The sequence below is a fragment of the Xiphophorus couchianus genome, chromosome 4 (assembly GCF_001444195.1).
Source record: "Xiphophorus couchianus chromosome 4, X_couchianus-1.0, whole genome shotgun sequence".
Taxonomy (NCBI): Eukaryota; Metazoa; Chordata; class Actinopteri; order Cyprinodontiformes; family Poeciliidae; genus Xiphophorus; species Xiphophorus couchianus.
The window spans coordinates 23,320,378-23,335,811 of NC_040231.1; the positions used below are offsets into that span (position 1 = coordinate 23,320,378).

At 41.0% G+C, this 15,434-nt stretch overlaps 1 protein-coding gene across 1 annotated transcript in view; it reads right to left on the reverse strand.

Moving 5' to 3' along the window:
* The window catches only part of LOC114143616 (bromodomain adjacent to zinc finger domain protein 2B-like), an 83,479-nt gene extending 69,962 nt beyond the window's left edge, over positions 1-13,517 (reverse strand). The window contains exon 1 of the mRNA XM_028015828.1: positions 13,039-13,517. The gene's annotated coding sequence lies outside the window, so the exon portion shown is untranslated. The remainder of the gene's footprint in view (positions 1-13,038) is intronic.
* Positions 13,518-15,434: the final 1,917 nt, after the last annotated feature.

The window sequence follows — 15,434 nt, forward strand, 5'->3', positions numbered from 1 at the left end:
GAACCTGGACAGGAAGGAGAATGTGTCAGAAGTGGAAGGCCGGGGTCAAGCAGTGGAGATGGACAAAATGTTGAGGAGCTCCAGTCCACATTCATGGAGGACATACATTCTGCCCCTCAAGAGGATAAGACCCCAACACCTGACATGGAACACCCAGTCCCCCTGAGACGGTCTACAAGAGAAAGACGACCAAGACAGATGTTCACTTACACGACTCTGGGTCAACCAGTGTACCAGCCACACCCCATGGTGAATGCAGTTGGAACCCAACCAATGCAGTGTATGCACCAGTGTTTCCCCTCACCGTACTTCCATCCTATCCAACCCCCACCCATTAGCCCTTACCCTTACCTACCTGTTATGTGTCCAATACACTGTAGATAGAACACTTGGGAAAGATAGTTACATACCTGAACCACACATACACCATACATTACATATCCATCTACTGTAAAATATACATCATACACTGTATACTCACCTTGAGCGACCTGCAACACAAAACACTACATATTTTTGTTTTGCAATGTTTTGAAAAAAATTTATGTTCAGTCAAGTTATTTTGGAGACTTAAGTGTCAGGAGCCACCTTTGTTTGTTGGGGAGTGTGTGATACACCATAAAGTGGGAGAATTTAATTATCACTTGGTGATAGTCCAGAAAATCTGTTTAAGAAAATATACGCCACCACACAGAAATTAATAGTATTGCAACTAATTACATATATGGGTTTTAAAAAAAAGAGAAAAAAAAAAGGGTAACGAAGGTTCGGGCAACGTCTCACCAGGAGACCGGAATTGAGGAGCCCCGCCCCTCGCTCTTCAGACAGAGTTTGGGGAAGAAGACGGTGGTTGTCCTTTTTTTCTCTCACTGACTGTTCGTCATTACAGGTTAGTAGTGTGAAGCTGGTGAGGGCTGCCCCCCCGTTAAAAATGTGGAGTAACAATGTATATTTGGATATGATTTGTAATTTGATTGATAGATGTGCTGAAACATTGAAAATAAATAAAGAAAAAAAAGGATTTGTTAGGATCGCAGTTAGCTACATTTTAGCTACAACGGTCGCATAACAGCCGTTCTGAAGATCGCTACATGTATCTTTTTTAGCTCCGTTCCACTCCCCGATTAAACAGTGGTACCCTGAGATACATTGTGTTGTTTTATCTGTTAAAAAGGAGTTATTATTATTATTATTATTATGATTATTGTTATTATTATTATTATTATTACTATAGACTTTATTTTTTCTCCCTTGCGATGTAATCAATTAAACTGTAGTTTATTCAGTCGGACAGTAGTTATTGAAAACACATTAGAGCGAGCTTAAGGTTTTGTCCATTATTACATCTCCCTCTTGCAGTATTCAACATAATTAATCCTCTTATTTGAGAAATGGTTTTTTTAATGTATATCGCTGCACTCTGGATTGATTGGTGAGAGTTGATACCTTTTTACACAGGTGAAGGCTGTGTGTGTTTTTTGTAGCAGAAGAAAGGACACAGGAATGTGATTGTTCTAGGAAATGTTAATAATTTCATAATTTCAATAATTTGTAATAAGGACAGAGTTTGGGGAAGAAGACGGCGGTTGTCCTTTCTTTCTCTCACTGACTGTTCGTCATTACAGGCTCTCCAAGATCAAGGGAAAGCGGAAAGTCGTAAGAAGAAGAAAAAAAAAACGGAAAAACAAAACATCATTTGTTATATTCGTCACTATAAGTAGAGACGAGTAACACTAGGGAAACTTACACTCGAAAAGTGCCAAAAAGTCACAATGTCATTGTGTTAGACATGGCACATGGGAACAAAGCATAATACCTCAAATACATGTGACATGTCACACAGCCTTATGTTCAGGCTAAATAACTGCTCCTCCAGTGCAATAAATACATTGTTTTTCCAACTCAACTAGAAAGCATTTGAAATAATTTTGTTTTCAATACTGACTAAATTGTAATTTATTTTTTTCATATTTGAGCAGTCCTACATGGCACTGGGCTTGACTTGATTGAGATCAAGGCATTTAGACTTCAGGGCATCCAAAATTAGTATTGCTTATGTCTTCTCTCTGGCATCACTTTGGACTCTCCAGTGCACGGCTCACTTGCACCACAAGACGGTGCAGGAGTTGATCAGGGTTCATTCTACAGGATATGTTGAACTTCTGCAGTCTGCATTTCTGAACCTCCTGTCAGCATTGCTCTAAGCAAGAGACAGCAGTCTGATGTAGACACCGTCTTTAAAAACTTGTAGTTTATTAATTTCTTGTTTTGAAACTGTCCAGGTCTCAGATTTGTAAAGGAAGATCTGCAATATCAGATTGCAGAAGAGGACAAAACTTTGGGTGAGAGAAATGCTGCAGTTCCTCTACAATTACCAATGCAGGGACACAAATGCGGAGGATACGTTCAGCAGAGTATATCAGCTGTTGAAGCTACTTTATGTTTTACTTTATTTACTTTTTTATTTTCAGCTGAGTTATTTAAACTGTGGGACATGTTTGATCTGAATGCTCTGTAGATAGTGGTTGGTGAACCTTAAGAGTTGTTACAACTTTCATCTTCTATGCATTGAGTTCATAACTTTGGGAGGTGTAGACAATATCAGTAGGAAAAAAATAGAACAATCATCAGCAAATATAAAAATGTTAACTTATTTGCATTACCTCTTCTGCCTTTAAATATCTTTTCACATTACTGTGCTGAAATGATTTCAATGTGATTCAGTTTTATTTAATAATTTTTTAATAGATGTCCAGAAAATGTGCTAATTACAGCCATCTTTACCTAGTAATTTTCATTTGAATAACATGAAGAGGAGAGAAAAAAGCAGGAATTACCTGCAAAGCTGTTATTATTTCATACTTCAGGCATGCTTGCACATGGGCAATGTGCAATCTAACTGCTGTAACGTCTGCCTGGATTGTCTTGTTTGGGTTTCCTAATCTACCACCACTGCTTCCTCAGATGAACAGATGTTGACTTTACTGTTCAGATACATACAGCAGCTCACTGACATCTGCACAGTGGTAAACACATGGGTCATAATTTTGTACCAACCACAAAGCAAAGAGAGGGCAAGAAAGGAAGAAATAAAGAAAGAAATAAAGAAAGAAAGAAACAAAGAAACAAAGAAAGAATGAAAGGAAGAAAGGAAGATTTTGCTTTGAAAACTCTATTTGCTGTAGGAGAATGGATAACAAGTGCACTCTGGAAATATACATATTGAGATTAGCCTAAAATCTATTTCACTTTAATATTTGATGCCCTGTTAGAGAAGCGACACCACTGAGGTGTTTGTCTCTGTTGTCTCTGCTGATCTCTAGCACACCGGTGCCTGTGGGAGTGAGTTAGGCGAGACTTGGCCGCAGACATTTTCCTGAAGCCCCTTGAACAAAACAGGCAAGTCTTGACAGTCTGTCCGCCACCAAGTCGTCACACAATCAGTTGCAGGAAACCAATCCCTAAATAGCTGTGATTCATCTCTTCATCACACACAATGCCAGTACACAGTGCACAAAGAAGCTCTCTCTGCCTCTCTCTTTCTCTCCCTCTGTCTTACCCTATCTGTCTCAGCCCCCCCTCTCCCCCTCCCATCCAACCCCAGCCCCAGTGTGGTCTCTCATGCTGCTTAAAAATAAGTGCTTCTCCCAGCTTTCTTTGCCCTGTGATTTACTGGCAGTGTCTAACTGCAGGGCAGCATCTTTTATCGTTACATGATCTGGGGCTGAAAGCTGACAAAATGGAATCTCTGTGCAAGTACTTTTGTGTGCGAGAAAGTGTATGTTCGGGGCAAAAGAAGGGGAGCGCAGAGGAGGAATAAAGAACTTGTGTGAGAAACATTTGTCTAAGTGCAATCCAAATCCTCCCAGCCTCCTGGTGCTGTGTTGCTTGAATGTATGTGTGTGTTTGTCATTCTGCTAAATGGTTTCTTCCTTGACTTGATGGAGCTAGTGCCATCTCAAGGGAACGCGTTACCACCATGCGCTGAAGTAAAGCGCTTTGAGACCGGTGAAAAGCTCCGAGCATTAGTGCGATCCATTTGTGAGAGGTAGAAAATATATAAAATACCAGGCCTGATTGTGTGCTTCTTTCTTTAGTCTGTGCGTATGCATGTTTTTGAGTTGCCATTATATCTTTTCTCTTACTGGCAGGGAGCCTATAGCCACATTAAGCAATCCACATTTATTTCTTCCTTCTCTTTGCCACATGAATCTGTAAATAGCCAACTTGGCCTTATTTGTATCTGTTTGCAGTTTTATTTTGATGGCAGTATCAGTAGCATATGTGGCCACATAATCACCAGTGCGGACAATTAGTCCAACACAGGAGTACACAATAGGTTCAGAGTATCATTACAGCCTTGATGGACCGTCACAATGACGTGTGAAGGTCAGGGTAGCCATGACCAGCACAGCTGTCACATCTACTATCAGCAGCCTCTTAGCTAAGTGGCCTTCCAGAACACTCAGCGCAAAACATAGCCAACTGGGAAGAGAAGGGCCAGAGCCAATGGAACAGGCTATAACCCCTACTGGGTTTGTATCATGACATTATTACACTACACTGTGAGCAATACCCCAAGATGGGGTGAAGAGCTGAATCAGAGCTATTTTGGCAGAAACTGTTGGCTTTACATGCAGTGAACAACGTTATGATGTCTATTGGTACTGGCTCGGAAAATTTAGCTCAACACCCATCAAAGCAGCCATTTTTTAAATGATGAGCAGCTCTGCCATACAAGAGAAAAAAAGGATATAGTGGAGCTGTGTGGAGAGCAGATGTGAATCCACTTTGATTTCAGCCGCTGTGTGTGTGGAGCTTCTATTAAATGGATCTGCTGTCTCCTTGATCAAGGGAGTCAATAAAGGGCCAGTCCTGTCAAACCCTCAGGGGCGAGAGTGTATGCACATATGTGTCCGTGTGCGGGGGTGCGCGCGCGCCAGTGTGTTATGGGCGGATTTTGAAGTACTCTGACAGGTGAGTGATTGAGTACTTTCATTTCCCTCCAGCGACAACAAGACATCCACACACACACACACACGCACACACAAGTGCGTGACATGCACACACACAGAGTGGAGGTTGCAGAGGGAGGGGAGCTGTTGTTTCTTAAAGGATGCTGCTTCTGCCTGCATGCTTAAATTAGCTCTAAATGTTTGGATTACACATGGGAGCTCTCACACAGGATTTAGCAACCGTAGCCTAGAGTCCAGAGATGTTTCCGTCTACATGCACACACGCAAAGAAAACATGTCCTCAAACGGATCACAAACACAAGTCACCCTAGACAACAGAACTTCAGTTCATCCGATGTAATCTAACGATGGGAGAGATGCTGGGGATTAAAGTGGTACCAAATGGACAAAACACGCAATGTCATCCATCAGATTTTCAATATGGCTAAACTCTCTCCTTGTTTCACTTCACAAGAGTGCTGTCTTGGCTTCTGTTGGTGGGGGGAGGATATAGTATGCAAACGGACACAGAAGGAGGGAGAAAAAAGGAGGAGAAAGAGAGAAGGGGAATGAGGGGAGGTCAGCACCCCCAGTCTCACATAAAGGCCCTCTCCCTCCCTTCTGCCTCAGCTTTCGAAGCCCCTGCCAGGATCGAGAGGCGTCTCACGTTACAGCTGTCTCTCAGTGTCATCGTTCAGAAAGAGCGAGCACAAGCGCAACAGAGAGACAGACAGCAAGGCAGAAGGACAGGCAGACAGACATACAGAGAGGGAGAAGGCAGCACAATGCCACAGACGGAGCGGGGCTAAGCTTTCAGAGCTGGACAGAAGAAAAACAACAGCAAGCAGCAGGTTCGACTGGACGAGGAAAGCCTCGCGCGTAGGTTGCCTGCTGGTGTATTTAATAAATAATGTTCATGCAATGCACATTTCCACTACAACGCAGAAGCATTTTGAAATCACTGAGATGTGCTTTGACCTTTTCAGGACAGATTATTTCGAAATGGAGTTTAAACAGAGCTGGTCGGACCATTTCCTCTTCGCCACCTGGTGCTAACTGAAGACTGAAAATTTCCCAAGAAGAAAAAGGGGAAATATTCTTGATACATTGCTTTGCATACACTGAGACCGGAGAAAACGAAAGGCAATGTACTTACAGAGAGATAAGAGTTACTGTAAAAGCATGTGCTCACAGGGCTTGTGTGGATTAAACCCTGCAAGTTGCCTCTCTACACATGAGTATCCTTTTTTAACCTTAATACGCTAAAAACAGCAGCTTGTCCCAGGCACAGTCATGACTAATCCACTGACTACTGGCAAATCAGCACGAATGATGCAAACAAGGTAAGGCCATGTTAGTGAATAGTGAGTTGGGTTGAATTGAGAATCAAAACACATCTCCAACTGAAACTTTTATAGATGCAAAGCTGTGAGTTTACACAGCTAATAAACTGGGATGTGATTTTATCACCATGATTCACATGATGGTTCAGAGCAGCTACACCTATTGCAGTTTAAAACTGTGCGCTTGCTTTTACCCTTGTCCTTTTCTAGAGTGTTATGTAGGAGTTAAATATTTTAAATTCTGGCTTAGCTTGAAGAAAGCTTTGCCAGCGCAGCTAAAATAAAAAGCCTTTGTGGCAGCAGTGACCAGATTTTTAATGCTGAAGAAGATCAATAAACGGGGGCTGTCGAGGTGCAATCTCGTGCATTTGTGTGTATCTGTGTGAGTGTATAAATGGGTGTGTATTTCCTGTCCCTGTGCATAAATGCCTGTGCTCTGACAGCAATGTGTGTGTCAAGGTTTATGTGTGCGTTTGTTAAAGCCAAGCAAAGCTTGCAGCGTGTCTGCCTGCATCAACTTATTCTATAGTTCCATCAAGAACCCCACTGACCCAAGAGGAACACCAGTAGAGAAACCAATATCTTTCCCATTCCGCCATTCAAAACCTCCTTCCTATTTCTTTTCCATTCATTTCCTCTCCTATTCGAGCACAGCCGGAGCGAGAGTATCCTGGAGAAATGTATATTTACAGGCCCCCTCTGCTACAGATTGAGAATGTCACAGTGTGGTAAACGTCAAACTATATAGCAGGTCTTCCAAACCTTGATGCTTGTAATCAAGTTTCTGTGGCCAGATAAGACAGATAAAGCAAAAGACGCCGGTAAACATCTTGTGTGGTTTTTCACAGGAAAACAAAACCAACACCTTCAGGTTTCTGCTGTTTCAGCTTCATCCAGCTGCTTCTCTTAACACTGAGAGATAATAAATGACTGTCTTTCATGAAGCAAGATGCCAGTGACATGAAAACGCTTTCATAATGTTGCCATATCATGTTGTTACGTTTCACTCAGACCACATTAAATGGATGCCTCCAGCTCACACACGGTGCGGCAACTTAAACATGAATATGCAACAGAAAGATACTGAATAATGAGGACCAGCACGCTCGCTGTTCTACGGCTCCACAAAACATGAAGCACATTTGTATTTTCACCTCTCCCCCAATGTACAAAACAAAAACAGCCCTGAAGTGGAAAAAAAAATCATCAGGACCTTTTGAGACTTCATTATAAGAAACTAGCACGGACTTTCCAAACAAGGTATCTCTTCGGAGGAGGAAGAAAAAAAAATATTTAAAAAATCAACCTTTTCACCTTGCTGGTGGAAAAGCAGGCATCCCAACGAGACGGAGAATGTGCAAACAACCTTGACTTTCATCAAGGAAATTCTCACATTGAATGATAAATAGAGGCCCACGGGACGAACAGCAAAGAAGCAGCTTATCGCCTTTCCCTCCCAAATTTGGCCGCTCTGTGTTCTGTCTCCGGAAAGTCAATACAGGGTGACCCCCTCGCACTTTCCACCGCTTATTGTTCAGTAATTAATCCACCATATGTAATCCGTGCAGAAATGCAGAGAAAACCGAGTGAGTGTTGATTTGTTTAGTCTTAATTAACAGTGGAGATTGTTTACTTGCTCCTACAACAGGAGGCATATGTGCCCCATCTCATTAGCCAGGCTTTCAAACTGGAGCTACACTTTCTCGGTGCACAGATGGATACAAACAGTGGCGGTCAGAGATAGCCACAATATTTGAAAAGGCTGGCGTTAAAAGCAGCTGTCACCAAGAATGCACTTTAGACAATTATTTGAGTACTCTGATGATTATCAGGAGATTCAGCGAGCAGGCAGTGTCACCAAAATAGAAAGGTAACATGAGGTTAGTCAGATCATCTGAGATCTAACTAACTTTCCAGCAGGGAGGATGTCAACATGCAAAGCCCTGTCAATGTGTATGTAAGCAAGCCTAAAACATGCAGCACACAGCAAATGACAAAGACAGACTGAAGTGAGACTTGAATCAGTAATGTAAAACATCATCAAACTTATAAAGTTTTTAGTTTATTGGAAGAAACAGTACTTTTCCACAAAGGACCAACCAGCTGTTAAAGAATTAATCCATACCTCTATCACATCGGTTGTAGTAATCAATTTTCTGACATGCCATTTCTTCTGTCCTTATTGTTTTCTGAATACATGCTTGCGCTTTCATTTGTAAGCGACATCCGGATGGCGAGAGATGAAGAAATCTGACCAGAACTCTGTCTAACACGAGTTTCTTGAGTCATTTGGTTAACAATAAGCACATCTCCACTTCCTGTCTAAATTTCGCAGCTCTGAATCACCACTAACATACACAGATTTGGCGGTGCAACCAGATGGCTTTTATTCTCGATAGATTATTTGCAACGTCTCATTAATCAGTGACTAAATATAACATAAAAGCATTGGGGCCATGGATTTTTTTTAAAGGCAAAGAAGGGCAACATGATAAAAGGAAAAACATGGTGATATTAATAGGAATATTTCTGAGCTTATATTGATTGTGATTAGCCTACATTTTCCTCTCTGCTCTTTATTTTTTTATCATCGCAAAAATGTCCCTGGGGTTTAATAGCTTGGTCACAAGCGTCTAAATCGGATGTGGTTAAAGGATGCAAAAAGTCAACCCAAGTTGATAAATATATTATCGGCATCAGGCTTTTATTCTGCGTCTTGGACATCGGACTTCTGAACTGGGAACAACTTCACACCCAAGCTCATAGTCGTAAGTCAGAAAACAAGTGGATTTGCTGTTGTTTCCTCTCAATTTTAAGCATTTGAACACTAAAGGAACATATCCACAACAAGACATTTAACATTAATATGTGTCTTTTGTTTAATTAGTTACAAATCACAGTACAAAGTGCTAATAAATAGTCTATAGCTGCAACTTTCACAATGTTTTATATGCAAGCAGGCTCGAGGTCAGTATCCAGTATGGCTGCCAGGCCACCTTGGATACTGAACAGTGAGATGATCTCAGATTTGCTGGTGGGAATTGTGACTTCAAAGCGCATTCTTCTTGTTTTTAGTCCTTGGAGCTCAGAAAATCTAGAAGCTAGGTATGAAGAAAATGGGAAGAGAATGGGCAATTATTAAATGACACCTAAAACATTATAGTACTGCAACCAAAGATTCTTTTCCAGTTGCAATATTGCACACGTTGACATTGTCAATTGTGATTCGACGTATTGTGCAACTCTAAGCTAGATTTTATCACAGAGCAAGATGAAGAGTTACATGTTTGTATGTGTGTGTACAGATGCAAACACTAGGTTTTCTTTCTTTATTGATTGGCCCTTTAACAACCTTAACCAAGCCACAGACTGGGATGAGACCTTATGTCACAAAGAAATACAAGACACAATTTAACTATAATGTAAAGTTATATAGTTAGTTATGAACCTAATTAGTGTGAACCTTATTGTAAGGAATTGGGATAAAATTAAAATACTCTCAAATCCCCATTTGACAATACTGACATGAAAAGGTTAAGTTTATATAGTTCCTATATACTATAATTGATGTAATAGTGGTCATTGATGCAGATACACTCAAACATGGCTTACTCAGTGATTAAGGTTTTACAACCTTCGTTTTCCTCTGCTATCAGTCGAAATGACAGCAAGGCTTTAGATTCATTTCACAAATGGATTTATTTGTTCTTAAATCTCAGCAACGAGGGAAACAAGTTTAACTTATAAGATACACTTCGTAATGCTCAAATGGATGGATGACATATTTATTGTACGTATGTTGCTGCAGAAAAAAACTTGATAATTGACCAAAAATTATAATCATCTGATGTTTTCAGGTACAGTGCAAAGTTCAAATGTTTTAATTATAAAATAAAAGTATAGCAAACGTTGCCTCAAACTGATTATCACTATACTGTATTATAGACACCTAATAAACCCCACTTTAGTTCCTTTTTAAACGAAGATAAACTAAGGGGTTCCTCTACTGAAAAAAAAACTTATATTCAATAGTAGAGGATTAAAGAGAATCCAAGCTTGTGTGGACATGGGATTGCCTTCTCAAAAGCTGTCCAAGTTCTGTCAGATTCAGCACCCCTACACATAGAGCTCGTGAACCTAATTTCACCTAATCAGCTTAGTCAATAGCAACCGTTTGCTGTGATTCTAGTAGACATGCAAATGGAGCTTAACAATGTCTATCCTTAATTCCTAAATGTTCAAGTCAAGCGGAAGTCTCCCTTTATCTCCTCAAAAACAACAGTTCCAATTTTATAGAGGGAACAAGAAGAAAAGCGAAAATAAAACTCCAGCAGAGAGTTGACTGTTTTTTCTTGGCCTGGTGAGGAAGGATCTCTCTCTGATTTGAGTGTGCTTGAGGTAGCACAGTGTGCTTTCATTTCAAACCAACATCGCAAACAAACTCTGACAGATTTGTTCCCCTTTTTCACTTTTGCTCTTGTTCAATCTCTCTTAATTATGAGAAAAGACGCTACGCAAATATATTAGCACTTCTTGCAGGTCTGTGTGCTCAGCTGCAGCCCTTGCGCGCATGTACAAGTGTATGTCAAAACACGCAAACATTCAAACAGATCCCCCCAAAATAAAACTGCTAAAAGAGATAGTTGCGCGACAGATAGGAAAGTTGAAGACACCGTTCTGTTTCAATTCACAGATACCACTAATGGCTTCTTAGCAGCTCTATGAAATCAAGCAGCTGTCATGTCGATGCATCAGCAGCGGAGAGAGGAGCGAGAGCCATTCCCCATAAGGACAGAGGCACCGCGCCTTCATGTTTGGCTAAACATCTGCTCCTCTGCACTCAGGCTTCGCAGCAATAAACGGGCAAACAAAAGAGGTGGGAGGTGAAATGATCAGATTTTCCATTTCAAAGCATTTGTTCTGTGTGTTTTCATCCCTCCTCCTCCTATTTCCCTGCTTATAGGACACAGAGAAGATGGTGAGATCAGGCTCTACCTTAGGGGAGGGCTTAAGCTCATGCGTGAGGCAAAATGACGGAAAATAAATAGGACAAGTGTCCTGTCTGGAAAACGTGTAAACAAGTACCAAGGCATCTAAAGAGGCTGTTACAAGGAGCAGACATGTACAAAGATCTGAGTTAGAAGTGGTTGATTTTTAATTAAAATATGAAACTATTTTGTAATTGGTCATTTGTTTAAAAAAAAAAAAAAAGGTGTTAAATGTATTTTTATTTCAAAGGAAATGTGATCAAAGTGATATTTATTCAGGATCTAACATCAAGTGTTTTACTTTGACTCTTAATTGCATTCTTGGTAATTAAGGCTAACATCAGTCCTTCCTTTCCTCCTTCCTTCCTTCCTTACTCCATTCATTCATGTTTAGCTGCAAACACAAGCCACGGCTAATGTAACTGAAAAACAGTTTTGAGTTTAAAACATAAGGAATTAATTTATGTGACATAACTGTGTCACACTATGACATTATTCGGCTTCCCTAGCCATATATTCCAATCTTGACAGAAAACACATAACTTCATATCTTGTTTATAAATAAACATTTCCCCCCTTAATCTCAAACGAGCTTCTAAATTATGTCTCTGGAGCATTTAACGTTACAAATGTCTTTCAAAAGCGTCTTCATAAAACCCTTTACTCTGTCTCTTTCTCTCTCTCTCGCTTCTCCACAGCGCGTCAAAAACTTTGGTAAAACTTAAGAAAGAAAAAAAAAAAAACTGGATCCATTTCCTACTAAAGTAGTCAAAAGTGTTTGTATGTGTAGAGAGAGAGAGAGGGGAGGAAAGGCAGGGGTGCTTGAGGGACGAATTTAAAACAACCAAGATGGCGAGAGGCTTGTTGTTTTGGAAGGGGCAGAAAAAAATGGAGGATATTGTAATATACACAAAGGGATAAATTTCAACAACTCGGCCAAGCGGCTGCTAGCTCGCCTGCACGCCTCGGTTTGAGGAAGCGACCGCGATTAGCAAGCACCCCGGCGAAGCCTGGCCAACAACACGGAAAAACCAGCTCAAACTCCGACCCGCTCCGGACAGAGAAATGAACAATACACGTCTAAACTTAACCCAAAACTGATGTGGATGTTTATAAATTTGTCGCAAATTGTTTTATTTTCGAGTCGAGGGACTGTTGGAAGTGGATGGACGGACAGCGAGGACCAACGGCAGTCCAGTCAGTTACCCCCCAGCCGTCTCTCTCTCTCCCTCTCTCTCTTTCTACGTTTGGACGGTTACAGCTCGAAATACGCACTAAAAACACCCCGAACGGCTCGTTTAAACGGCCGACAAAAACCCAAAGACACCGCAAAAGGCTCGAAAAGTTTAAAATCACAACGATAAAAACTAGTTATCGCGCAGGAGTGAACGGTGCGAGAGAGAGAGGAGAGAGGAAGAAAGGAAAGAAGGACACAAAGACGATTCCCACTATCAGGTCACCACCGCTCGGGGAGAAAAAATAAAAACCCCACTTCGTTTTCAGATTAAAGAGGGAAAAAAAACAACAAAACTTCAACCAAATGTACCGCTAACGACTACCGGACACACCGACCGAATGAATTACGTTCGCAACAAGAAAACAAAGTATCCACAAAAGCTGAAAAAAAGCGAAGAAATTAGAAACCGAAGCCAGCTCTCAAAGCGGAGCTCACCGCTTGTTTCAGTGATGGTCTTGAAAACAGCGTCAGGGAAATATAAAAAAAAAAAAAAAAGAAAAAAAAACAACACTTACCTTTTTTTAGTTTCGACACTTTACTTATTTCCAGCGTGCGGCTTCTTTAGATCAACTAACTCTTCGGTTTGCTCTTGTCGCCTCTCTTGTGTCTTTTTTTCCCTTCCTTGGTCGGTTTTGGTTATGAAAGAGGTCGGGGACGAATGATAAAGAAGGGAATTGGGCAGTAATTGAGTCTCGGTGTGTGAGTGTGTGTGTTAGTTACTAACAGCAGATTGAAGGAGACTCTTCTCAAGGTTTATTCAGCTCCACTTCAAGGAACCGACCTGACGTCAGCTCACTACTGCCACACAAAGAAAACTTATTATTTGTGCAGCGGCCGTAGTAGAGGAGCGGATACAGTAATTGACCGTCATTACTTTAAATGCGACATTATCATTTTGCAGCACGGCTCCGGCTGAGATGTGGCGGTGACTTTTATTTATGAATGTTGTTTTGTGGCGCATCTCATTCCCCTTCTGTTGTAAACAAATAGAGAATAGCTACAAATAAAATAGATGTTACAACTTTTTTTTTTTTTTTTTTTTTTTTTTTTTTTTTTTTTACTGTTAGCATATGTAATTAAAATGATGAGACTTATATAAAAAAAAGAAACTTTAAAAAAAAATAGTAATTCTCCAAATTATACTTAGAGCAAATTAAAAAATAAGCTTTGGACCTTGAGTTCGATTCTTTTTCAAATGATTTTATTGTAGTAATAAAAGTTTTTAGTGTCACATTACATCTGTTTTTATGCTCCAATTGAGCATAAAAACAGATATATGCTGTTTGTGAATAGGTGTTTTTGGTGTTTAAATAAAATCAATGTTGAATAAAACATCAATGCACTCTATCTAACTAACTATCTATCTAACTATCTGTCTGTCTGTCTGTCTGTCTATCTATCTATCTATCTATCTATCTATCTATCTATCTATCTATCTATCTATCTATCTATCTATCTATCTATCTATCTATCTATCTGAGCTCATGATGTGTGATCAAACAAATACATGGGTCTCACAGTGGCTCCAAATTAAAGGGCACTTTGTGAAACAAAACCAGAAATGGGGCAGCTCCTCCTCGGGACGGGATCAATACATTGCCTGGCAAAGACAGCCATCTGTGCCTAATTGTATGCTTTACCTCCTCTTCTGAACGCACAATAAGCAACAGGCTGAACGCAGGCCCTCTGACCCAGACTGGCTTTCCAGACGGGGGAAGATTATTTCATTCAACTGGAAAACAACAAGGGGGTGGGGTAGAGGGGCGTTGTTGCTGTGTAGGGTAAGGGGGGTAGATATTTTTTTTTTTTGCAGATGGAGAGGGCAACTGTTCCTATACGCCCCACCCTGACGAGGATGGGTCACAGAACTTGAGCCAACTGGTGCATCGCTCTCTCTCTCTCTGTCTCTCTATCTCTTTCTCGGTCACATCACAGCGCTGGGTGTATTCATTTTAGCAGGTATTATAGCGGATTAACAAACTGTCCACTGTTAGTTTATGGGTAACCTCATAAATCTTGCGTTGTTAGCAGACTGCTGCTTTATAGGCACATTTACGCTAATGCTTTATAATCATTTCAGATGATCATAAATGAAGGCTCCCTCTTGTTTTCCTCCCCTCTGTCTTCCTCTCTGCCGTTATGTCACAACATCCAAAAGTGTCGCCACACTTTTCTGAAGCTGTTGCAACAATTGCAGAGCTCTTGCTCAGAAATCTTTCGTTTTATTTTTTTTTTTATCTCTAAGATTAAAAAAAAAAAAAAGAGTAAGAAGTAAAAGGTAGCGTTGTGGTGCAACGCTACCTAAAACATTCATGATCACCAGAGTTTGGCGGACGGACGCAGACGGACGCAGACGGAACCCCTTATTCAGCTTTTGGTGCACAGTTAAAGCCATTTTATACGCTTGCTCTCTGTGTTTCGTTGGTCATTGATTTTTCTCTGCGTCGTCCTTCCATTACCTGTTGAGATGGTGGGTGGGGGTGGAGGCCGTGGGGGGACTTGCTCTTCTTCAAACACACAAAAACCCACAACAGTCCTCTCTATCTGTCTCTGTAGCCACTGGCACCCTGGTGTATTTCTCCATCTCCTCCTCCTCCTCTTGTGGCGGGGATGACAGGCTATGAGGAATGACAGTGGCTCTGTTTGTCATACAGTAGCAGCAAGAAGCAAGGATTTTTAATTGCATTGGAGAATCTTCATTAAAGAGAGCACATGGGGGCGGAAAGTGGGGGAAGAGGGCTGCATGGGGCTGTGTCGGGGGGCACTCTGAGCATCGTCATTAGGAGAAGGCGCTAGTAGCGGAGAAGGGTGGGCCCTCTTTGCATGCACACTGAGAATGCCTGCCGTACCTCGGTCATTTGTAACATAATAAGTGCCAGCACAATGACTGCAATGCGAGAAAGCACACCAC